General features: G+C 49.3%; 1 protein-coding gene and 1 pseudogene across 1 annotated transcript in view; one reads left to right on the top strand and one right to left on the bottom strand.

The window, feature by feature from the left end:
* The first annotated feature begins 11,598 nt into the window (after window positions 1–11,598).
* GSN (gelsolin) overlaps window positions 11,599–26,060 on the top strand; it is a 54,198-nt gene continuing 39,736 nt past the window's right edge. Inside the window, exons 1-2 of the mRNA XM_059410900.1 lie at window positions 11,599–11,697; window positions 22,895–22,983. The gene's annotated coding sequence lies outside the window, so the exon portion shown is untranslated. The remainder of the gene's footprint in view (window positions 11,698–22,894; window positions 22,984–26,060) is intronic.
* Window positions 22,969–23,475, bottom strand: LOC132024985 (putative uncharacterized protein GSN-AS1; annotated as a pseudogene).

Below are 26,060 nucleotides of genomic sequence, written 5' to 3'. Positions count from 1 at the left end.
CTTATTTAGACCTTTTTCTTTCCTTTTCTCTCCCAGTGTTCCCAGTTTCCTTGGGTCAAGATTTGCTTCAAATCAGAACTACCTCTTCACCTGAAGAGGTCATCCTTTACTATCTAATGATTTTAACCTTTCCCCTCCAGACTGGGCTCTGGGCACAACAGGAAGGCCCTTATAAGGGTTTTTCCTCAACCTAAGAGCAATTTTCTGCAGGAGGTGAATTCTTCTACTATCTCTTTAGTAACAAGCTCATCTAGCAATATTTTTGTGTCTCACAACCTGTGTTTTCTTTGTTATTGTTATTACTTTGAATAGATGATGATTTACATGGTTTAGAAATTCAAAGGCCAGGGGCACCTGGGTGGCTCAGTGGGTTAAAGCCTCTGCCTTCAGCTCAGGTCATGGTCCCAGGGTCCTGGGATCGAGTCCCAAATCAGGCTCTCTGCTCAGCAGGGAGCCTGCTTCCTTTCCTCTCTCTCTGCCTGCCTCTCTGCCTACTTGTGATCTCTGTCTGTAAATAAATAAATAAAATCTTAAAAAAAAGAAAAAGAAAGAAATTCAAAGGCCACAATAGGTATATACAGAAAATCTCCTCTAAGCGCCATCCATCATCCATCAGTCTCCCCAGAGGCAACCCACGTCACCAGTTTCTTATGTATACTTATAAAGTATTTTATTTAAGTTCAAGCAAACACTTCTGTCTGTTCTTTCTCTTCCTTATTATTCTTCACACATACGTGCTGGCATTCCATACGTGTTGATTTGCACCATTTTTTTTTTTTCACTTAAAGGTATAGTTTGGGAATGATATTCCAGTGACTGCATATTACATAATTTATTTACATAATCCTCGACTGGCAGATGGGTAGCTGATTTCAAGCTTTTTTGCTACTGTAGGGAACACTGCCCTGATAACCCTGTCCACATACCATTTTGCACATTTTCGGAGCACACCTGTTAAAAGAAATTCCTAGCTGTGGAAACACTGGCTCAAAGAGAATGATAACTATTCCACTTGCCCATCTGTGGGCTTGTGCCAGTTACCACTCTCGCTAGCCACTGTTTTCCTACGCAGTGCTGGGCATGTCTTCCTAGGAAAGTCTTCTGGGGCCGGGTGGAAATTGGGTTGGAGGGAGAGGCCTTGTGAAGGAGTGGTATGTTCGAGGTGAAATGGGGCCAGGGAGATTCACCCTCCGGGGGTCAGAGAAGGCCTCGTGAAGGTGAGGCTTGAACAGAATCAGGAGCTCACCGGGCAGCGAGAGGAAGCAGCTTGGCGGCCATGCTGGCTCTTCCTGGCACTGTAATCTGAAGAGATCATTGCTGGGGGGCGGGGGGCGGGGGCGGAGAGGTGGTCTTCCTGAGGATGTACTGATAGCCTTACCTCTAAGAGAAAAGAACAGGAAACCATTTGGTGACAGTTATGTAATGATGGTGGATGAATGCCATGGAAAAGCAAAGTAGAGAAAGGGTGATAGCAATAATGACAGCAGCTCTTGCTTATTAAGAGCCACTGTGTGCCAGGCACTGGATGACTAATCACACGTGCATTTTTTAAAACCCAGTGAATCCTTATGCCACCTCTGCATAAGGCACTATTATTTCCAGTTTACAGATGGGAACACTGAGGGTCCAGATGACAAGGAGGCTGCCCAAGGTGGCACAACAAGCAAATGGCAGAACCAGGGTTCCATGAAGGTATGTGACTCCAGAGTGTTCCCTCTCACCTGCCAGAAAGCCTCCTCCCATCCACTGAACTCTCCAGAGCCCTGGCGAGGTGTGGTAAGAGAGGAAGTGATTACAGCTGATTACAGGTGAGGGTGAGGAGAAAATAAAGAATATATCACAATAGGGGAAAACAGTTGCTAAATAATCTAATCAGGTGGAAGAAAGCTGTACGTATGATCATTTAGAAATGGTGGTCACAGCTATGTAAAAAGAGAAATAACTGTGGGTGTGCGGACTTCCCATCTAGAAAGTTCTAGAACATCCTGAGCTTAAGTTTCTGATTATTGTCATTCCTGTATCAGTTGCCGTGTTCTGACTTTAGGAAAGCTGAGGAAATATGGCTACTTTACTTAAAACTGAAGACTATATGTATATTTTAAGATTTCATTTATTTATTTATTTTTAAAGATTTTTTTTTTGTTTATTTGAGAGAGAGAGAGAGAGAAAGTGGAGGGGAGGGGCAGAAGGAGAAGCAGGCTCCCTGCTGAGCAAGGAGCCCAACATGGGGCTCAATTCCAGGACCCTGGGATCATGACCCAAGCCTAAGGCAGATGCTTAACCAACTGAGCCACCTGAGCCACCCAGGTGCCCCTATTTATCTATTTTAGAAAGGAGAGAGAGTGTGTGCATGCCAGGGGTGGGGGGCGGGGGCCGCAGTGGGGAGCAGAGGGGGAGGGAGAGGGACAAACAGACTCCGTGCTGAGTTCAGATTCTGATCCCACCACCCTGAGATCATGACCTGAGCCAAAATCATGGGCAGGCCACTTCACCGACGGAGCCACCCAGATGCCCCCAAACTAAAGACTATATTGAAGACATTTTAAGTCATTGCTGTATTTTTAATATCATGAGCATTTAAATATACATCGGTTATGGAACAAACACTGTGATATGGGGACATAACAAGTAATATATATTTTGGTCTTTGTTCCTGGCTTCTGGCCAGGAATCTAAAAACCTTTGTAATTTCCTAAGTGATAGAGGTGCTAAGAACATCTTTTGTTCTAATATTTGTTCTTTGACCCTAGTTTCTGATGCAGGGCTCCTAAGTCCCTTGGAATTTCCCAGTCCATAGGAGCATCTATTGTTCTAAGGAGGAGATTCTCGGTGGGCTCCTAGAGAGCCTCAGGTGGGGGCTGGTCACCAGAAAGACCAAGGCATGAGTAGAAACTTGGAACTTTCATCCCCACCCCACCAGCCCCTGAAGGGCGGAGAAGGACTAGAGACTGAGTTAATAATTGATCGTGTTCACATGATAAGGTCTCCATTAAAATCCCTGCACTGTGGGGTTCGGGGTGCTTACAGTTTGCTGAATACACGGAGGTGCTGAGAGCTTAGTGCTTCGGGAGGGCATGGACGCTCCTTATCCTTCCTCCACACTTGGCTCTATGCAAGCCTTTATCTGGGTGCTCCTGAGTTGTCTCCTTTCTAAGGAACTGGTAACCTAGTAAGTCAACTGTTTTCCTGAGTTCTGTGAGCCGGTCCAGTAAGTTATCGAACCTGAGAATGGGGTGGTAGGAACCTTGAGTTTACAGCCTGGAGACCTATGCTAGCAATTGGCATCCGAAATGGGGTGGGGACAGTTATGTGGAAACGAACCCTAACCTGCGGGTGGGCTCTAATGCTATCTCCAGACAGTGTCAGACCTGAACTGGATTGTAGGACACCCACCTGGCATCACAGAATTGGTCAGTGTGGGGAAAACCCCTCACATTTGGTTTCAGAAGTGAAGGTCTGTGGGAATAGTAGAGAAGAAACAGTAGGTCCCCCCCTCTTCCACACACATACACATCAGTGTTGTTATAGGGAATAGTTTTTTTCTTTTAAATATGAAACTTGGAAAAGCTAAGGGGTGACATTTGATACAAATCTAGAAGGTTAAGGAAGCAGACATTTTAAGAGGGCATCTTAGCCTTACTAATTAATGTAAATTGATATCAGTGTCTTGTCTATTCATTAAGAGGCTGCTCCAGTCATTGGATTTCTGTGGTGATTGTTTTTTAAAGGTTAGCCTTGACCGACTCCATTATGATTTTTTTTCCAACAGTACTAGTGAACAGAATCAAGAGAGGAAACGTATATTTATTTCCAACAGTGAAAGTAACAGCTATCAATTGGTTGTTTCAGAAAAGTTATTTGGAATTCCTTCATTTGATCATTTGTTCACCCTGCCTTTATGTTAGTCTTTTTAACTAATTTCACTCATTCATTCATTCATTCATGCCACATTTACTAACCTGTCATGTGCCAAGTTCTGTGCTGGACACAAAGAGAAAAGGGCCAGCCACACCTGGTCCCTGCCCATGAGGGGTTTGTTGGTAGGACTAGAAATTATAACACAGTGTCACGAGTGCCATTTCACTTCAATCCGGTGCGTGTGCAGTGAGGGTTTGCTCTGTCCAGGCTGCTGTGCTGGGCACTTTCACAGGCAAGAAGAGAATGAGCTGTCTGCCCTGTCCTCAAGGAGCTCACAGTCTAATGGGGGAGACAGTAAGCAATCTGGTAATTAAACAATTAAAAATAGCCATCATTTATAAGGGGATTAAGCAGTGCTCTGGGATGAAGAATAACAGGACAGATTTTCCAGATGGTGCTCTGATGGACACATCACAGGGGACTGTGGGAGCCAGGAGGGTCAGCTAAGATGATACAGCCCAGAGCAGTCAGGGAAGGCTTTGCCAAGGAGGGTCCCTCCAAACCGACTCTGTACATGTAGGAAAGAGTCAAAGGGGGGGATCATGGAGATGGGCTGTCCCGAGAGAGAGAACTGAGATTTCGCTGACAGAAGGTAGGATCCACTCAGACTGGGAGAGCAGCCCGTGATTCAGTGGCAGAGAGGGGAGGAGATGAGACGAAGCCGGAGAGACAAAGCAAGGCCAGGTCTATGTGGCCGCCAGTGCCAGAAGCTGGTATTTGTCGGGATGGGGACAAAATGTAAAGCTCTCCAAACCATGGCCCTTGCCACATAAGATTCCTGTAGCTTTCCATGGGTTCCAGAAAACCAAACCTATTGTATTCATGCCATGATTCCATTGTATACTTTTAAAGAGGTTCATAAATTGCTTGCTGAAGATGTAACTGTTTTTCTTTTTTCATTTCTAGAGAAAAAGGAACTTAAAAGTCCTCTTGGGGTAATTCACCTTTAGTTGCCTGAAGGTTGCTCCCTCGTCCTTGAAGGGGGACACACAGGGCATTTGGAGGAAAAAAAAAGAGGGACGTTGGAATTCTCTAAGGGCGAGCCTGCAGACAGATTGTGGTATGGAGACTGGCAGGCCTGGACCTCATAGGATGGCTGTAGGAGTAACTTGTAGGAGAAACTTGAGTGTGTTTGTGGGCTAAGCAGTGAGGCAGTGGGACAGCTCATGGAGGTCCCTGGCACCTGCCCAGGGACCTGGATCTGGAGGGTCATTTGTCTGGGTTGGGGTAAAATAGCAAGACGGTGCACCAGGGAGCAAGCAGAACTCCAGACTACTGCTTGCTGTGGATGTGGGCTGACCCTGTCCCTGCTGGGGCGCTTCCGTCTTGGAGTTTGGGAACATTCAGGAGGAGCGAAAAGCTCCATCAGGGAAACACTTGAGAAACTTGGGTTTCTCAAGTCTGTGGCTTTGATTTGGAAAACAAAGAAATGAAATGATTACATTTGCACTGTGAGTGTCTGAATGTCAGATGTGAATGTCTAGAAATGGCAGATGTGAAATGAGACAAGGTAGAGTGATTGGACCTAAAGTCTAATGTTGTGAAGGACAGTTTACTAGATCTTAGGAGGCAGATGCCCTCCCGCTCTCCCTGGGGCCAGTGCAGCAGAAGGAGGGGCTGAAAAATCCCTGGTTTTGTGAGCCAGGTCTAACCCCTCCTGGGGTGGGGGTTGTTACTTCCAAGATCCCAGTTTGCAGATGGGATCATGGAGGCCCAGAGGAGTGAATGACTTGCCCTGGACCATTCTGTAAGAAGAAGGTAGGACAGGGAGTGAACTCAGGTGTCTGAATTCCCCAGGCAATGCTCTTTGGATTCTAGCGAAGTGCTGCCAGTGCAGTAATCGTGGTGAGAAAGAAGAGGAGAGGGAGGAAGGGGCCCCGGGGAGAAGAAGAGAAACACAACAGAATAGGGAGAAGGGAAAGGAGGAGGCACAGAGTGGAGCACCCAGGCCAGCTTTTGACTAAAACCTTAATCCAATAATCCAATCAGCTATTATGGGTGGTTTTCTTTTTTCTTTTTTTCTTTTTTAGCTTCTCCGTGTTCCAAAGAAGGTAATGCTTTGCTGGCCTGATTGTGTTTCCACTACAACTTGTGGCTGGAGATGCAGCACAAGATTTAAAAAAAAAAAAAAAAAAAAAAAAAAAAAGCCCATTGTTTCGTGTTGTGATAATATAACTCTCTGTAAATGGTGCAGTCCAGTGGACAGAGTACTGCCCCCTCCCACCCCACTGGTGACCTGCGGGGACAGCTGAATGCCTTCTGGTCCGTTGAGCCCAGAAGAGTGGGGCTGGGCTTTCAGAAACAGCTGGGCTGATTCATCTAGAACAAAAGCCAGCTCTTCTGCTAAATCCCTGGCCAGCCCGGGCTGTGGGGCCAGTGGGCCCCTGTCCCCTTCCATGGAAACTTCTTCTTGAGCTGGCCCCAACAGTGTCCGTCTCCTGCATGAGAGCCTCGGACAGCTTCCCAGTGCCCCATCCCTTCTGCCTGGCACGCTCTCAGTCCCACACGGGAGATTGGCTTTGGAGTGAAATCTCAGTTCTCATCCCACCTCTGCCGTTTCCCAGCTGTGCAACGTAAACAAGTGACTTCACTTCTCTGAGCCTCCATCTCTCCCTCTCAGAACTGGGAATGAGAATAGTTTCAATCTGAGGAATTTGCGGTTAGTGTCCAGGGAGGGAATGCCTGGGGCAGGCTCCTGTGAGTGCTGCTGGCCTCTTGCTGCCTGGTTCCATCTTCTCGAAATCAGAACAAGTACCCTGTGTTCCAGACATGCTAGCGCATGCTCTCTCATCCTAAGCATCTCTGTGCCTTTCCTATGGGGTTCCTGTAATGATACCAGTTACTGTTTACAGAGCCCTTTTTATGCAGCAAATGGTGGACATGGATAATTTCATTTTTCTACAACTCCTGGATGTGGACTCAGTTATCAGACGAAGAAGCTGAAGCCCTGGGAGGTGTCCTACAAGGCCTGGCCCATCTCCTTATTTGCAGTCTTCTTGGACCCTGTCTGCAACCCCCAGCCTCCTTCCAACCCTACCTGAGCTTCCTTTATCATAGTTCCTATAACACCCTATTGTAATTGTCTGTTTCCTTGGCCACAGGCCCTGTAAGGGTTGAGTCTATGGCTGATTCATCTCTATGCCCTTAGCCCTAAACGCAGGGCTTGGCACATAACTCGTACTCAAAAAAGCAGTGAGTAAATAATAAGTAAGGAAAAAACACAGAACATGAACTTCTTCTGTGGGTACATGAAAGAATACAAAAATAGCACTGCCTCAAAGATTTTTTTTTTGTATGGGTGTGTGTATGTGTGTACGGGGTTTTATGAATTACTTCTTATTTCTGAAGCACAGCAGTTTATAATCCTTCTTCTAGATCTACATTTCTTAAACAACTCCAGATACCGTCCATAGAAATAGCGCGTTGTCATAAAGCATTATATGAAGTGTTGTAGGGAGGGGCCCAACATCAGGCCCGCATCTGATCAAGATGAAATTAAATAATTCCTGATCCTGAATGGGAAGCCTGGAGGAAGCCTCACCTTCCTCGTGACCTTCTTCTATTTGGCTATAGAAAGAACCTGGGATTTGGAGACACACCTGGACTTGGATTCCAGACCTACTCACCCAACTGAAGAAACATAAGCAAGTTGCTTATCTTTTCTGAGCCTGTTTAATGTATTTGAAAAATTGGAGATTATACCTAACTTGCAGGAGGTAGCTATAGGCTTAATTGACATAATAAATTGGCATAATGTGACCAGTAAGCACCCCAAACCTGGTAGGTATAGTTTTAATTTTATTATGACACCGTCACCGGGCCAGCTGTGTGCAGCTGCGGACAGGTTGCGTTTAACAACCAGTTGTTAAAATTCCTGGAGACTTAACAGCTAGCTAGGGGAGCTGATTGAAGCTAGCTCTAGCACATTACTGGAGGGACGCAGGCTTCTTCCCTTCTTCCAGGCTTGTCTTCCTCCGTCCTCCATACCTTTGCTTATTCTGTGCCCAGAGCAGAAGATTCCATCCCATTCCTTACCTCTTGTCTTAACTCTTCCCAGCCTTTCAAGCCCAGCTGAGTCCTCTGTCTAGTGATCCTATCTTCTCTGCCTGGCTCTCCCTCCCCCTTTCTCTCCATCTGCAGGTTACAGTGGGAGCAGCCAGGTTTGTGCAATATGAGCCTTTCTCTCTGGCTGGAGTCACTGGATAAAGGGTAGGCATGTGACCCACGTTAGCCTGTGGGCCACAGACAAAGATTCCAGCTCCCTGCTGGTAAAAGCCATTTTGTGGAAAGCAGAGATGCTTGTCCGATTGGAAGCCGAACAATGAAGCAGATGAGCAGACGGGCGATGGAGTCGAAGCACTTTCCAGGTACTCTGTGTGCTCAGGCCAACATCCGGCTGACCCCAAGGCCCAGCTACATCGTGCCCTAAGGTCTCTTTGGGATACTGCAGGATCCCCAAGAGCACTCTTCAGTCATTTGCTTGCACAAAGTCCTGATCTTGTGCTCTGCTTCTAGGAATCTGCTAGAAAGCATTCAGTGCTCAATAAATGCTTGTCCTAATAACTTACTTTTCTGAGGCTAGCATCAGGAGAGGTCTGCAAAAGAACCCTAGTGGATCCCAAAATCTTCCCTGGACAATCCAACCTTCTCCTCTCTGAGTTTCTCCACACTGATTTACTCACATCCATCCTGCCTTTTCATGTGGGCCTCACTGGCTTTCTCTGTGGAAGGTGATCACCTCAAAATGGCGGTCTTAGCCTTCAGAGATGGCTAGCCCTCACAGGCCCAGTTAATTGACCATAATCACCCTATCCCAAACTTTATTTCCAAATTCTGATAGTCCTGCTTGCTTCTGGTGTCTACTAATACTATCAACTGTATTTGGTGTGGGGTGGATAGTCTATAAACATAGATGCCAAGTGAGGGCCACTCCTGTGGATGGGGAGAGGCATCCAAGGGGGATCAACAACCCCAAATTATCCACTGTACAGCCCAAGTGGTGGCCTTTGTTTCCCCCATCCCCACTCCTGGAGGATGGGGGAGGCAGTCTTCTGGCAAAAGGGTACATCAAAGTTCTTCCATGAGAGGAGATCATATTATCCAAAACAAGAAGGTCTTCACTCTGAAGGTGAGGATCTAGAGCAAAAAAGGCCTCACTAATGCCCACAGCCAGTGGAGACAGGAGTACAAATAGGAGTCTAGAAAGAAATGAGAATAAGATACCAAGGCAGAGGGGCACCTGGGTGGCTCAGTCGCTTAAGCGTGTGCCTTTTGCTCAGATCATGATTCTGGAGTCCCAGGATTGAGTCCTGCATCAGGCTCCCCACTCAGTGGGGAGTCTGCTTCTCCCTCTGACGCTACCCCCTCTCCTGCTGTCTCTCTCTCACACTCTCTTTCTCAAATAAATAATCTTTTTTTTTAAAGAAAGAAGATACCAAGGCAGAGGAGACTTCTTAGCATCCTTTGCAACTTGACCTTGACTAAAAGGTCAGGCCAAGATCTATCCTGACCAGCTGTGAATGTCTGCCAGGCAAAGCACTAGGCATTTGCGTGGCCCTCCAGTTGAAGTATTACTTGTCATCACTGGCATCATGCTCATAATATCTCTTTATTTCTGGAGGCAGCTTGTGCTCACGTGCTTCTCCAGTACCAAGTAGAGCAATTAAGAGGATTATATGTGCTCTGTTAACCTGTGCTCCGTTGGCCTCAGTTTCCCCATTTCTTTAGTGGGGGCTTGGACCAGATGTTCTCTATAATACCCTTCATCTCAATCTGATATTCTCCAGTTCAGTGGAGACACAGATTCAGAGGTTTACCCTTCTTGGCCAGAAAGAAGCTGCTGGAGTTGAAAATGATACACTAGGCAAATCTGGGGCATGTGTGCGCCAGGTTTTATAATCAAAGAGCTCAGAGCCGAATCGTGTGTTTTTGCCTTTCTCCTCAGGACCATAGGCAGCCTCTGGAAAAATCAGAGAATGTCAGAGGGAGAGTGTAGCCTTTCTTTGGGGTGAGTGCCCTGCTTCAGTTCTTAGGGAAAGTAGGACTGAGTAGAGTTTCCCAAGCCAGGAAAGGTGTCAGCGAATGACATTGGACATATTCAAAGGAGAAAGACCAAGGACTCAGGTGTGTTTGTTGTTACTTGTGTGAACTTGGGAGAGCTACTTAACCATCTCTCTTAACCAAAGGTGCCTTGGCCCCCTCATCTGAAAACTGGACCTGGTAACATCTACCTGGGGGTTGGGGTATGGGTGGGGAGGTGAGGATAAATGTTGGTAGCCCATGAGCATGTCCAGACAGACACCCAGACACCCAGAGGTGTCCAGAGAATGGTTCCTGTAATTACTTGGGTTTTAGAAAGGGAGGCGGGAGTGAGTGGAAGAGCTGAGCTGGGATTCCCCTGGCTGTGTGGCTTCCCTGGCTGCTACTCAATGGAAAAACCAAAAGAAAAAAAGAAGGAAAGACCAGGAAGTGAGTATGGTGCTCCTGGCTCCTCTGCTCCTTGAATGCTACCTTTTCCTGCTCCAATCCCCAGAACCTGGCAATTACTGACTTCGTATATTTTACCTTGTGTGAGAAGGAGGTATTCCCAGCTGAACATGGGGCTGCTGCTAGCACCAGGCTGGGAACAGACATCGTGGTCATCTGGTCCAGTTTCCTGCTCTGGGAGTCCTCCCCACCTGGAGCCACAGAGCCGCTGAGAGAGGCCTGGGAAAACCCATCTTTGCAGCAGGACTACTGGAGGCCGTCCTGTGCCTGCCATCACACGTGGCTGTTTCTCCAACACATGTGAGATGCTGTTGAGATGGAGAGAATACCGCATTTGTTTAAAAGTGATTTTGCACTCATCTTCTGGACAATGTGGATTTCTTCCATCACCTAAAATAATATCTGGCATCACACTGGCTAAGAACTTCCATTTATGGAGAATCCACAGAACCAGCCACTGTGCTGAGAGTCCTTGTGTCTTCCCAACAGCCCCATGAAGAGACAATTATTATATCCACTTAACAAATGAGGAAATGACACTTTGCCAATATTAAGTCACTTGCCCCAAGTTACAGGACTGATTAAGTGTCAAGACTTCCCACCAAGGCCATTTGACTCCAAAGCCCCTTTAGTTTCTGTTTTAGGGACAGGGATGCGCCTGGCATTTCTTGTTCTTTCATTCTGAATGAAGTTGGGAAACTTTCTCTTTCATTTGGTCCAGTGGGTCCTGCACACCTCCCCTGCTTTTGCGGGTAGCCCCTTTCGCGCTCCCCTGAGGGGGGCTTTGCCTCCTGAAGTCGTAACTCACTGAAGCTGAAATCTGCCTCGGTGGATCCCAGCTGAGCGTGGCACGCTGCCCACCCCAACTGAGCTCTTTGGCCCCAGCTCAGCCCAGCCAGCCCGGGAGCTCCCGGGGTCTCTCCCCCGCCCCCCCACCCTCCTGCAGATCTTCTCTCCTTGCTCCGAGACTCAGTTTATTCCTAGAAGGGCCGGGTGCCTTCTTTGCGGGGAGGTAGCGAGGCGTCTGGTAAAGAGACACAGGGTGCCCTCGACGAATGCCAGCCGGGAGCCCGAGTCGTCGTCCTCCCAGCAGCCTGCGGGCAGGGGCCGCCGCTCCTCCCCCCCCCCCCCCCGCCCCCCCCCGGCCCGGCCGGCCCGCCCCGCCCCGAGGGCGGCTCCCGCCCGCGCCCTGCCCACCGCGTCGGAGCGACCGCAGAGCCCCCGCCCCGCGGTCCGGAACCAGCTGAGCGCAGCTGGACCCAGCAGCCGCCGTCGCCAGCGCCTGAGCAGCAGGTAGGGGACGGGGGCGGCCGCAGCCCCGGACATCTTGGGGATCCCGGGCATCTGGGTCCTTCTTCTCCCTGCCCCGCGGTGCGAGCCAGCCCGCGTCTGGAGCTCGTCCCTGCAGCTGGGCATCGCTGGAGAGGGGCTTCCTCCCTCACCTTGCTAGTCTTCTGGGGGACCAAGAAGGGTTGGATTGGGGGTCTAGGGCAGGGGAAGAAGGGGGTCGGGCCTCCACCTACAGGCCCCGCTATGTTGCTAGCACCTGAGCTAACCTTGACCCCGCCCCCGCCGGTGAGGGAACTGGGCTCGGGGTCACCCCCGCGCTCGGTGTACCCCACCCGGGCTTGCAGGTAGCTGCGTGTCCGCGGGTTGGGCGGTGGCTCCGTCGGGGAGTCTGCTCAGCGGATCCTTGACTCCAAGGTAATAATGCCTTTGCCTGCTCTGCCGGGCGATGAGGAGCCCTCCACCTCCTTCCTCTTTTGGGGCCCAGAACTGTTAGAAACTTCTTCCTTGTACTCCTCTGAAATCTGCTTGCATTTGTTCCGTGAAGGTGCCTTCTCCTCCTCGGCCCTGCAGAGTACGTGCCTTTCTCTGACTCACACGGAAACTTCTCTCCGAGTTGACGACAGGGATTGGATTCTCCCTTCCTCCCTGGGCGCCTGTCTCTTCTGGGGACCAACCCCCCCCCCCCCCCCCCCCCCGCGAATCTGGTCACAGCAGTGTCCCCCTGGTCCAGTGCAGGCCGGCTGCTCTGGGCGGTGGCCAGGGGCAAGCCCAAGTTTTAGGAAGATGGGGGAGCCTTCGGGAGGACAGGGGACATTGGCTTCTATTGTAGCCCTTCATCTGCCCAGACATACACTCATCCTTTATCCCGCCCTTAAGCAGAGCGGAGAGGGTATCTTTAAGACACCCAGAACTCTGAAGAGCCAAAGGCATTTAGGGCTGTCCTGGGGGTAACTCGGGCTTCGTGGAAGTCTCGGCCTCGGGGGAGGAGCCTCTGCTTTACCTCCGCTCCTAGACACTTTCCAAGGACTTAATCCTGTATGGCCTGTTCTCCCAGGACCACATTTCTTACCCACGCACTGGGACCGCTGGCTGCACCGCATTTTACAGTGACCATTCTGCAGCTCGGAGAGCGGCAGGGCCTGGAGAGCTTGTGATGGGCTCAGTCACACAGTGACGAAGGGGCAGGGCTGGGACCCAGTTCCAGTTTGCCTTTGGCAGAGTCCTTCTAGCTGGTGGGGCTTTTTGTTCTTTCTTGAGTGTTCCATTCATTAAGACATCTGCGCCCCTCCCCTCCCACACATTTGGTGGGTGCTGGTTGGTGTTTCTTGGGGATGTGAAGGGGAAGGGGCTTAGAGCAGAGGAAAAAGGATTGGATGGGAGGTCAGGCAGCATCCAGCTCCTTTGAAATTCCGTTTTCCTTTCTGAGGCCTTGCTATTTATAAATGCCAGGGAAATTGTAAACAGCCGGGGAGCTTGGGTTGGCACCCGGGGGGAGTTACACAGCAGCAAACAAGGTTTCCGTGTGAATCAGGAAAGGAAACTTTACTCCAGAAATTTCCATAATTTTTTTTTATTTTTTTTATTTTTATTACAGGCTAACATGAACATAGGAAAGCAGGCAGCTGGGGGTGGGTGGGGAGGCTGTAGGGTTTGCTTCTCAGGGCATTTCCTTCCTTCCCTCCTTTCTTGGTTCAACACTTGCCTGGGCCTCTGTTCTGTGCCTTGCTCTGTGAGGGCCCAAAAGCCTCAAGGAGGACAAAGCCCTCTATCCTCAAGATACTTCCCATCCATAGTGATCGACACAATCATTCAATACAGAGTTATTTCAACCCATAAAGGGTGACTATGTCTGGGCCACCCCAACCACAGAAATAAGTAGGAAGTTCTCAGAAGGTAAGGGGGTTGAGGGAAAAGACATTCTGAGAAACAGGAACAGTTTATGCAAAGGTACTGTGGTTTCTTGAGCAGTCCATGGCTAGAATGGCCATGAGGGAAGGGTGCAGCTGTAAAAATTGGGACTGTAAATAAAGATTGTAAACCAAGGGTTTGGACTTTATCCTGAAGGCAATGAGAAGCAGAGAAAGGTTTTGAGCGGAACAAGGATAAAAACTCTCACTAATTTGGTGGCTGATAAAGGGAATGCATGGGAGCGGGCAAGCTAGAGGCAGGGGCATCCGGAGGAGGGTGTTGCATGATCCAAGTGAAAGAGAGTGCAGGTCTGAACCAGAGCAGTGGCCACCCGCGTGGATCAGAGTTGCAGAGTCTGGAAGCCCAACCAAAGGTCTCAGAACCTGTCATAAATTTCGCTGAAAAGCAAACAATAGGCTCATAGCTGCTGGATAAGGCTGCTAAATTATTTTGAGTTTTTGCAGTGTTGTTGTTTTTTCTTTTTTCTTATTTTTGAAGTGGGAAAAAATATTGTTAAAGTTCAAACACAAAGAAGAGTGTTGTGTAAACGTCATGCCTCCAGACCTCCTTCTTTCTCCAGAGGTAGCCATTGTTCGTAGCCGCGTGTGCACTTCAGCAATCCGGGATGAGCAAGAGCTGTTGATTGGATGCGTTGTGCTTCTTAGCCATCCAGTGCCATCGGTCACTTTCCTGCTACTGCTGTGGGTGGTTTGGGTCTTTCTTGAGAAGTGGCCAGGCAGGGGCTCCTGGGTGGCTCAGTCAGTTAAACGTCCAACTCTTTTTTTTTTTTTAAAGATTTTATTTATTTATTTGACAGAGAGAGATAACAAGTAGGCAGAGAGAGAGGAGGAAGCAGGATCCCCGCTGAGCAGAGAGCCCGATGCGGGACTCGATCCCAGCACCCTGAGATCATGACCTGAGCCGAAGGCAGCGGCTCAACCCACTGAGCCACCCAGGCGCCCAAACGTCCAACTCTTGATCTCAGCCTAGGTTTTGATTTCAGCTCTGGTCCTGATCTCAGGGTTATGAGTTCAAGACCCATGTTGGACTCTTAAAAAAAAAAAAAATAATAAGTTGCCAGGTAGGTTATTGCAATGATCTCTCTACATGATCTTTAGTCTTTTGCTGAGGCTTTGGTCTCTGGTTTTCTTCAAGCAAACTTTACAGTCTGTGTTTACAGCCTCTGAGTGTGTGTATTTACTTAGGAGAAACCACAGGCCTTAGAAGAATTAGAAGCACTGATTTGGGAATGATTTGGCAGCCTTAGTTCTTCTAAGTGACCTTTGGCAAGTCCTGGCTTTCTGGGCCTCTGTTTCCTCATCTGTAAAATGGGGGTGATGTTGGCTGGCATGATTATAACAAAAAGCTACCTTTTAGTATTCCAATCATGGGGACATTGATTATTCCCTTGATTCCTCACAAGTGTTCTTCTGAGATAGGCATTACTATTTCCCCTTTTGCAGATGAGGGACCTGAGTCTAAATAACGTGCCTCCGGTTTTGTCGTTATAAGATGATGGCTCCCGCTTTCTGGAGTTTTGATTACAGAGCCTGGCTCTTCATCCCTGAATTTTACCCTGAAGTTTCCTTGTAGTCCTGGTATACTGAGACTGCTGGGGTGTTCATGGTGGCTGTGTGCATAGCCTGCAGAGCTCAGCCCTGCATCAGAGAGGTCTGAAGGGCCTCCCAGCAGGACTGTTGGGAAACTCATCCTTTTCTCTACTATCAACAGGACACCAGAGAATAGGTCCGTCTGTCTCCCCTCTGTTTCAAGGCTGAGAAAACACAAGATCCCTCACCCTAGGTCACTCCGTGAGTTGGGGTCCCAGCCAGGACCATCTCCCTGCCCTTTGGCAGAAACAAGGAAAAACAGGTCCCAGGAGGTATGCATTTTTCAGGAGGGGAAAGGGAGAGAGCAGTTTTTAGGCAGCCCGGGTATGTTAAATACAACTCTCTCCTCCCTTTCAACTGAGTGAGCGTGTGTCGTATTTCAGCCTGATGTGGTTTGTGAGTTTGTAGACCACAGGCATGCTGGGTTCCTGCTGTCCTCCCTGGCCCTCCCACCCCACACTCCCCTACCATATGCTTGCTCTCCCCTGCCCTGCCCCGGGACCACATCAGCAATTTGAGGGCAGAAAAGAGAAAATCAGTAGGCGGGGTGGGTAAGGCTGGGGAGCAGAAGGCCTGGACTTAGGTCCTGGTTTTGCCACTGACAAAGTACTGGGTGACTTGTCCTAATGCATGTCTTTCTCTGGGCCCCAGGGTCCACCCTGCACTAGAGGGTGGGCAGGATAATATCAGGCTTTGCTGGCTCTGATGGTCTCTGAGTCAGAGGGCTTTGTGCTCAACACATGAATGTGGACCTCAAAGTGAGCCCATAGCAGTCGTTAGGTTTAACCTCCACCAGCACCAGCTATTGTTCATGACTTTGGTCTCTGTGGCCTCAATTGTTAGCTCCACAGTGCAGAAAAGGAAGTTGAAGGCTGAGAGTCATTTATGGGTCTTATTCCCCGCTTACAAGCAGTAAGAATCATGGCCACTGTAGGAAGCAAGCTTGCTGTGTGCGTTCACCGTCTTGTTTAGTCTTTTCCCAGCCCTGTGAGGGAAGAGATACTGACTCCATTTCACAGACAAGGAAACTGAGGCTCAGCCTAGAGAGACTTAGTGATTTACCTTCTTTTCTTTGACCTCACAATAGCCCTGAGGTTGTCGTGATGGGTTCTAAGTTGTCGATGAGGAAGGTCAAGTTGAGGTGGGAGCTCCCAGGGGCCTCGAGGCCATTTAGGTTCCTTCCTGGCTCCCTATCCTAGGCCCTAATGGGGCCTTGCTTGTTCTGCCTCAGAAGGAACCTCTTGTTCCTCTTGCATTCAGTGCTTAGACTAAGGGATAATAGGATCCCTGAAACCTGCTCTTTCCCAGGGGGGTCCAGAAAAGGTTTCAGTCATAGGGTCTCAGGGAACTCAGTGAAGGAGCCACACCAATGGGAGTGGATTCATTTGTCTTGCTACACTGATTAAACAAATAGCATTATTATGTTCCAGCCTCAAGGAGGATATCATCTGGGTCTGGCTTATTTGCCAAGCAAAGGCTAGACGGTATATGTGAGCCTTCAGGGTGAGGCCTGGCCCTTAATCTCCTTTCTGTAAGTGAGATGGTGAGACTGGGCCCTCACACTATACATACTAGTTGATTTTGGGGGAGTGGCTAAGTGGGATGGGTGACATACTCATGAGAAATGGGGTGCTTTTTCCTCCTTTCCTCCAAGGGCTTTCCCCCTCCCCCTTCCTTTTCTAATTATAACGAATGCTTAAGATAAGGAAATTTAGCAAATAAAAAAATAAGAGCTGTCCATAATTCTGCCAATGTGAGATAATTCCTGCTAACATTTGGAGGCATTTCCTTCCTGACATTTGCAGCACATTTTTTTTTTTTTACCCCTATATAATTGTGGTCATATCACTTTTATAACTTTTCTATTCTGACTTTTTTTCCAGCATGAGGACATAAATATTTTCTCATGTTATTAAGGACTGTACATTTAACTTTTAGAAGAGTTTGAGAAGTATTCTCTACCTAAGTAGATAAATACATGTCTATTTCTATTTAAAATCTTTCATTCTTATAGTCCAGGGGATTAAAGAAATGAAATAATGCATTTTAGTTGTGAAAAAAAAAAGAAATTTTATTTTTTATTATTAATGATATGTGCCAACCTGCTTTTTCATCCCTCTGTTGTATCTAAGTGGGAATATACCATGGTTCACTTTCCTCTGTTAGCAGGCATTTAGGCAGCTTATAAACAATGCTGTGATGAACATCCTCATATATAAATTAGTCTTCTTTCATTATTTCCCAAAAGAGAGCCCAAGAAATGGAGTTACTGGGTCAAAATGATGCATTTTACAGCTTTTGCAGCATTTTGTCAAATTGCAGCCTAGAGGGCACAGCAACTCTTACTCCCACCAGCCGTTCGTGAGGGCAGCAGCCTTCTTGATGCAGCACCAAAGGCTGATTATCAAAGTTCTAGCTGTTTTACTAGAAGGCACAGGGACCATTTCCTCAGAACATTGTACTTCAGTCTTTTATTTAGGAAATACATCTGCACAGTACGACGTCGGTAAGGATAACAATTAGAGTTCCAGACTGAGGAAGCAGAGAGAAGCCTGTTCTCATTTCCAGTTTCTGCCTGGGACTTGCTATATGACCTTGAACTTGAGTCAGGTCACTGCTCTACCTCCACGCTTAGGATGGTCGGGCTTGACTTGGTGTTATCAGCCCCGAGACCTCGGTTGGGACTGTGGTGACCATCAGCAGAAGGCTCTGCTCCTCACTGCCTTTTTGCCTGGAAATGGTTTCTAGATTACAGGTAGACCTTGGGAATTCCCCGGCCCCACCCTTTACTTCATGTTCAGGAATACTCAGGCCCGGAGACAACAGTTGCTGTAAAACACATAGTGAGTCCCCTGGTTGCTAGTCCACCACTGGTGAGATTTCAAAAGTTCTCATCTAAACCCAAATGAGAGTTCATTTATTAAACCCAAGGCCTGGGAAGATGAAGCAACTTGATCGTGGTCAGACCTCTTGTTTTCCTTGGCAGCATGGCTTGGGAAAGCCATTTCCCCCTCTGACTTGCCCCTCTTCCCAACTGCCACTGTGAAATGGGGGCGTGGCACCTTCTTTGGTTCTCCTCCTACTACTTTTCTGCCAGCCAAAGGTTTAATTTAAAGATCCAGTTGCAGGCTATGGTCCAAAACGGGGTGCTTTTTGAGTCCCTAGTGCAGATGATAGATCAGAGACTTAACACTATGACATAAAGAAAGATGTCTTTAAACCCTTTCTTGCAGTTGGACGTGCAAGATATTCTGGCAGATCTCAAACTTACCGTGAACACAGATCACCAGGGCATTTTGTGAAAGTTCAGGTTCTGGTTAACTAGGTCTGGAATGGGGCCTGAGGCTCTGCATTTCTGATGAGGTCCCGGGTAAAGCAGAAGTTGCTGGGTCAGGTACCACACTTTGCACAGTAAGATTCTAAATCCCTTGTGAAGGGGGCGCCTGGGTGGCTCAGTGGGTTAAGCCTCTGCCTTCAGCTCAGGTCATGATCTCAGGGTCCTGGGATGGAGCCTCTCATCGGGCTCTCTGCTCGGCAGGGAGCCTGTTTCTCCCCTCCATCTCTGCCTGCCTCTGATCTTTGTCTGTCAAATAAATAGATAAAATCTAAAAAAAAAAAAAAAATTAAAAATAAATAAATAAATAAATAAATCCCTTGTGAAGGGCCCAGACCAGAGTCTAGATCTTTTAATGTCTCATGGCAGAGGTTCTTTCCACCCATCGAATTTGCCTCTCGCTTTTGTTCTCTGTGCAGAGTCAAACTGTTTAGTCCACAGCTGAGTTTCTAGAATCTGAACAGCCCTTGAAATATTTTGCTGCCTAATTGAAGAGCGAGGTAGAGCCCTTCTTGAGGAGAGAGCAACTCAGCAGGAAGCCATCTGAAGCAGGAGAAACACTTGCATTCATCTTAACTATTTCCATCAGAAGTTTTTATACTTAAGATTATAGACATTCTTTACTCGAGTCTGTAGGCTGCAAACTACAGCTCTGGGGAGGCTATATTGTATCACAGCCTGTGATTGCATGCCTCTGAGCTAAGAGTCATTTTTACATTGTTTTACAATGTTGTAAAAAAAAAAAAAAAAACACACACACAAGAAACCCCAACAAGAAAACTCCCCAAAACCCCAAACCTAAAACCAAACAAGGAAGACTATGCAACAGACACGGTATGGGGCCTGCAAAACCTAACATATTTACTAACTGGTCCTTTACAGTAAAAGTTTGCTAACCCCGATCTAGAGTAACCAAAGCTTTGTGTGCTTCTTTATGCAAGAGATCTAGCCTTAATGCCTAAAATTTAGCGAGACCAAGAAGTCGGGAAGGCAGCCTGCCTTGGTGGGAACTGGGCAGACATCTTAGCTGTGTGACTCTGAGCACATTACTTCACCTCTCTGAGCTTGTATCCTCCCTTCACAAAATAGGAACCATGCTATCTGCCTGGCAGAGTATCATGAGTATGAGACAGGCTGTCTGTAAAGAGTTCAATCCTGGTAGGTGATCAGAAAAGCAGTGTTGTCGTTGGGGCGGCCATTTGAACCCTTCTGGGATTGCTAGGCTGATACCGTGTTTCTCCCACCAAATCTGAAAGTCCTGCCATGATGCAGGGAGCAGTCTTTTAGGAGAGAAACACTTCGGGCTTCAGCCTCCCCCCCCCCGCCCCACCCCTACCCCTACCCCCAGGGCAGAAAGCTCCTCTTCAGCCACCTAGACATATGGGGTTCCTGGTGACTTGCACAATACCACCAACAGGGAGTGCTGTATCCAAAGGCCAGCCTCTACACTGGTGGACAGCGCTAACAGACTGTGCCTTCTCCCCTTCTCTAAGATATAATTCAGTAAACAGGCGCCCTGAGGGCCCCAGACTAGGATGGTGAGTGCTGGAAGGAAACATCTCTCTTGAAGGCTCCCTCTGGAGCATGTGGGCGGTGGAATAGAGTCAGTGGTTTGTGGACCTTGTTTTTAAGTTGCTGCAGCCTTAAGGTCCAGAATGGAAAACAGACCAACTTGGAGTTAGCTGGAGTTAATGCAGAACGCAGCTGAATTTGCATCTCCGGACCTCCTCCCTTCCAGAGCTGGGGGAAGAGTGTAATGCTCTTTTTGCCCATAGGTGGCAGCACCTGCACTTTTAGCTGTCTGAATGTGCACACGTGCATGAGTATATGTTTACTCACGTATGCACATGTGTATATGCATGTGTGCATGCATGTGATTTACTAGTTTCTTCCTTTGATGACTCTTGAGCTGTGGTGGCCCCAGCCCTAAGCTAGGTGCTGGGATCCATGGGGGCAGATCTTAGTCTAATGGGGGAAGCTAACCGGGAATCGAACTGTAATCCAGTGTGAGAGGGAAGACTAGAGGCCTGTGGGAGCTCAGAGGAGCTCACCCTATGTGGGAGGGGAGGCTAGAGCAAGCTTCCTGGAGGAAACTGGGCTTGATCATGAGTGGAAGGAGAAATGAAGAATAGGGTTGGAAGAGAGTTCTAGAACAGACAAGACTCTGTGTGTAGATTACATGCAGACTCAGGGGGCAGAGTGCAGCTTTGTCGGGCTGGGGCTTGGAGGGGTGTGGGCGGAAGACAAGAACTGAAGAGGCTGAAGCTCATGGGACCGGCAGCGGCAGATTGTGAAGGACATTGACAAGTTCCCTGAGGACGTTGGACTTTATCTTTGGGGTTCTGCCATGGGAATCATGGTAGTCTGAGCAGAGGAGTGATGTGGTCGGGGCTCGCACCGTAGGGGAGAGAGGGGGTGGGGGAGACCAATTAGGAACCAAGCCCAGATGATGGGTGGTGGTACCTGGACCTGGATGTTGGCAGTGGGGTGGGGACGAGAGGATGCACTTGAGTAGAACCAGCAGGGCCAGAGGAGGTAGTGTTAAAGGCATGAGTGACAGAGTAGGGGAGGTGGAGGAGGGTGGTGTCCTGGTGTCTGATCTGGCCGGGGCTGTGTTTGGTGGTTGATCCTGCTGTTGCTGAGATGGGGAACACGAGGGGAGGAGCACATTACATTCGGGAAGAAATGTAGCACTCCCAGTGAGGATGAGGGTGTGGTTTGGAGGTGTGTACAGGAGAAGCAGGCTGGATTTCAATGGCTTGTCCTCACACAGTTAACAGAAACTGAGAGGTCATTAGTCACTTGCAGGAACACAATACAACCCACCTCTGCTTTGATCTACCCCGTGGAACCAGGAAATTCCAGGCAGAACTCTCGGAGGAAGGCCCACGGAGGTGGCGTGGACACCAGCCTCTTTTTCAGATCCCCTGCTTTGCTGTGTATGCCACTCACAATGCAGAAATGCACTGGGAATGCCTGGGCCGTTGGCTGTCAGCTGAGAACAGGGCTCATTGGTGTCTTAATCCCCGCAGCCTATAGGGCCACACTGCATTTGGGATCTTGGACTCTCTTCTTGGCTTAGAGAAGCTGGTCTGGGCAGAGAATTTTCCAGTGTAGGTAGGAGCCAGCTTGCTTAGCTGACCCTTGAATGTGGATGACTGGGGCTCTGGGGAGTGAGGAAGGGTGAACATCCAGTTTCTCCCTGAAAGGCAGGGGGCCAAAGGGCTGGGATGAACAATCCACTGTGGGGCCACTGTGGCTGGTCCTTCGTTCACTCATCTAGCATATAAATCCACTGGTCCTGCTGTTTGCCACCTCATGTGCCAGGACCGGATTTCAGAGGCAGAGCAGACTGGCAGAGCTCACAGCCTGATGAGAGAAAGACCTGCTGCCAGATAATAATAATAGGGTCTTAACAATGGTATGGCAATGCTCAGGCATGTAAACAGCTTGGGTCCCCAAATTGCCCAAGTACAGAATGAGAAAAATACCATTTCTAGAAAAAAGGTTTAGGGGTTTAATTAACAATAGAGTAAACATATATGCTATTCAAAATCCCTGACATATCTTATCTCATTTAATCCTTATAATAACCTATGGAATAGGTTCTGACATAATCCTTCTTGTACAGAGAAGGAATCGGAGACTCAGGGTGAAGTAACCTGATCAAGTTATGCACTTAGTTAAATGAGGGGTCATTTTGTCTAACTTCAGAATCCAGAATCATACCTCTAAAGTGGACCATAAGCTAAATTCAGATGTTCGCTGGGGTTGCCTTACATACAAATGGGATTTTTGGTTGGATTAATAAAGGCATGATGTCTAGAATGATGGAGGTGAGCGTTTGCTTGCCCTGTCCCGGATAGAGTTCGCCTGAAAGTCAAATTTTGGGTCTTGTGCTGTCAGTAGGGACAAGATTCATTTGGAGCTGATCAGGGAAGGGGTTGAGGGAACCAGATACCTGGTCTCAGGAAAAGTTGGAAGGAAGAGGGTGCACAACTTGTAGAAGACTTGAGGGCCCCAAGTCTTTCTCTCTAAGGAGCCATTAGAAACAGGATGACAGACCTATTCTGGGGGATCTGAGCAGATAGAGCTAGAACCAGTGGGTGTAAGGCATAGGGAGAGAGATTTTAGCCCATCCTAAGGCCAGTTCTTTCAATCAGCTAAACTCTTCAACAGAAGGTCTTACAGCCTGGGCAAGAAGTGAGTGCCCTGTTGCTTGGAGTGTGCAAGTAGAGGCCATGTGACTGTGGTGATGGCTGCTGGGGACGAGTGGAAGTATCACCTGGGGATTTGACCAAATGACCTTGAGCACCTGATGTTGAGATTCTTGGCCCTTTATTTACAGGTGGTGCAGATAACCGCCTTTCCTGTGCCTCTGCCGTGGTCCCAGCACCTCCGCACGGAGCAGCCCTCTTCCCCTCACAGCCCTGCAAGGTAAGTGGAGCAGAGCAGATACCTCTGAGTCCTCCTAAACCCAGCTCTGGCTTCCCAGAGGAGTCTGGAGGAGACAGTGGAAGCAGCTGCTTGTCACCACTGTGGATTCAGAGGGCGTCCCTGAGGCTTCTGTAGTAAAGCCCAGAGTCCGTTAATGCTCATTGCCTCATTTGTTCCTCACCCTCCCTTGCGAGGGAGACCGGGAGAGGGTGATCCTGTGGGGAAGAGGCAAGGGTGGGCTGGGTGCCAGGGCGCCTGGGCCCCTCTCCTTGCTGTGCTGTGCTCTCACTGTGTGGCTGCAGGGAAGTTGCTTTCCCTCTTAAGGACTTTGTTAGCTCTTCTGTAAGAGGGTGGATTCCTTGGAGGTCCAGGAATTCTCCCCAGAGGCTTTGGAGAGATGAGAAAAAGCTGGGCTGTGGCTGCCAAGTCTCCAGGCTTGTTGACCATTGGAGGAGTAGCCGAGCTGTGTGAGTCACAGGGCAGGTGGATGAGTCACACCCACCTGGGACAGCTGGCAGGTTGGGGCCCCCCTGACTATCAGACTCACAGGTGACCCGCTGTAGGAGGCTGACACACAGGGGGAGGGCGTGCGGCGTTCTGGGCTGGAAGCAGGGAACCCACTTCATGGCCCGGCTTAGGCCTCAGTTTCTTCGCCTATAAAATGGGTATATTGGTCTTCCATCCACCCACCTAACAAGGTTGTCGTGAGGACTGTATGAGCTCACAGATACTCAAGAGCTTTGTGAGCTGTGAAGTGGGAAGGATTACTACCAGGGAAAAACCCAGCCTCCAATGCCCGGAGCAGAAGTGAATTTCTATCAGCAACTGTATGGAGAACCTGGAAAACACCCCTCCAGCCCATGACATCACCCTTGGGGGCCAAAAGGAGAAGGGGCTGAATGACTCCAGGGTTTACTCATCTGCTTTGGCCCAGCTGGCTTTGGGTGGTGACCCTCCTCGGAGCTGTTCCTCTTTCCCAGAGCTTAGAAGCAGGAGCCTTTTGATGGTCTCGGGAGAGGTTTGTCTACAAACCCAGGGATTCCTAGAAGGCTGGCTAGTTGTAGAGATGTGCTTGGCCCACTCCAGCTGTGCCCTAAGGGTAATGCTGCCCAGAAAGAAGGGATCTGGGGCCAGTCTTGGTTCTAATGCTCCTACTTTGGGGCCAGAGCCCTGACAGTTCAGCCAGAGCTGAATTGCCTCAAAGTGATCTGTCACCAAAGAGTGTTACACTCTGCCGATGCTTTTGGCAGCAAGGACACAGGGACCTGTCTTCTGTCTTCCCCACTTCTGCAGACCCTGCCGGGGCCAGGCTGGCTCGGGCCCAGCTGAGTACCTGTTAATGAGAGCTTTGCTACCCCACCCCCTTCAACTGCTGTTCCCCTGCAGTGCATCCCATCTCATGCCCACCTCTGCTGAACTGGGGTTCAACGGGGGGGCCCCAGGGACCTCCGACGTGTCAAAACCCGATGGCACACCCTCAGGTCTCCTGGTACTACCTGCTGGAGCATGAATACCTTCTCCTTCCAAAAGTGCTCGCTCCTTGTTGCTCTGGGAGGCTGCCCCCCCAGCTGATCTCCCACTGCTCTGATTTTCTTAGGGCCCTGTCTTCCTGCCTCCGACATTCACCAGGATTCTCACCACCTTCTGGTCTTGCATTACTCCTATAGGTTCATTTGCTCCTTTGCTCATTCACTCAGTCGTGTGTGCGTCGCCAGATACCTGGGCCTGGAACCAGTGTTGGAGCATCAGCAAAGAGCAGGATTTTCCCAACCCTCATGGGCGTGCGGTGTTGCGACTTACAGCAGTCAGTCGTGACACACATAAAAGATCCACCCGTTCCTCGGCTGAGCAGGAGATGACTAGGGTTCTGAGAGCACGTGGAGTTGGGTGGGCGTGGTGGCATCTGGACCCGACACAGGACTGAGGCCTCCCTGAGAAAATCCAGGCATGGAGAGGGGACGGCAGGTGGCTGTATGAGCAGGGAAGGGAGTCCCTGGGCAGAGGGAACAGCACGGACACGTGGTTGTGAGGTGGGACATTGTGTGTGGTCGTGGAGGAACAGGAACAGAGGAGCGTGACCGCGGGAGGAACTGGAAGAGAGGAGTGTGACCATGACTGTGGAAGGCCCTAGAGATGGAGCAGTACCACAGGCACGCAGACCCTTAGGGGCCTTAGTCCGAGTTTCGATTTTATCCTAAACCACTAGGGCACCACTGGATGTTTGAAAGCAGGAGAGAGACCTGCGCAGATCGCATTATTAGGGGGAGCCCTTGAAAGAGCTGGCGTAGGTCCCACTCTGTGATCTGCCTTGAGGGTGTAATTTTTGGCTCTTCCACAGCGTGGTGTCCTAACACTGCCTCAGTAGAGGCTTCCTGGCTTGGTATTGGTCAGTCCTGGGAAATGTGCACTTTCCAGCATTCTCTCTGCTCTTTGTGTCTTTTCATTTACCTCGCAAACCTTTGCTGAACTCCTGCACTTCAGAGGGGAGGTGGGTTAGATCCCATCTCATTTGTGGGGACTGAGGCCCAGAGTGCTCTGGGATGAGGACAGGGTCTCCAGGAGCCAGGGAAGGCTTTTCCTATTCTACGCCAAGCACTGGGCTGAGGGGGCACTGGGACATTCCAGCCAAGGGAGTCACATGTGCAAAGGCCACCCAGAGCCACTGTGCTTAGAGACTGGTGAGCAGTGTGGCTAAAGCAGGAGTGTGGAGCTGAGGTGGGGAGTGGCTGGAGATGCTGGGTCTCAGTCCTCTGGGTGCCAGGGAGCCATGGACGGGCTTTGAGCTGAGGACTGATTTGCACAGTGGGAGGTGAGAACAGGTGGGAGGTGGAGAGGAGGGCACGGGGCAGGGTCAACATTGTAAACTGGTTGGAGAGAATGAGTGTCACTGGGTGAAACCTGGCCACTCCCACTCACCCACCCACCTGTGCACACACAGTAAAATACTCTTATCCCCTTTCTGTCCCCTGCCCTTGTTGGGTTATGTGCCCGTGGGTCGGCACTTCTGAGCCCCCGGCGGTTACATCTTGGACATTAGAGGCAACAGGTCTGAGCCTGAACCGTCACTCTGGCTCTGA

Source organism: Mustela nigripes, chromosome 9, assembly GCF_022355385.1.
Source record: "Mustela nigripes isolate SB6536 chromosome 9, MUSNIG.SB6536, whole genome shotgun sequence".
Lineage (NCBI taxonomy): Eukaryota > Metazoa > Chordata > Mammalia > Carnivora > Mustelidae > Mustela > Mustela nigripes.
The sequence above is the reverse complement of the archived record's forward strand: the minus strand, read 5'-3'. Positions and strand labels throughout refer to the sequence as shown.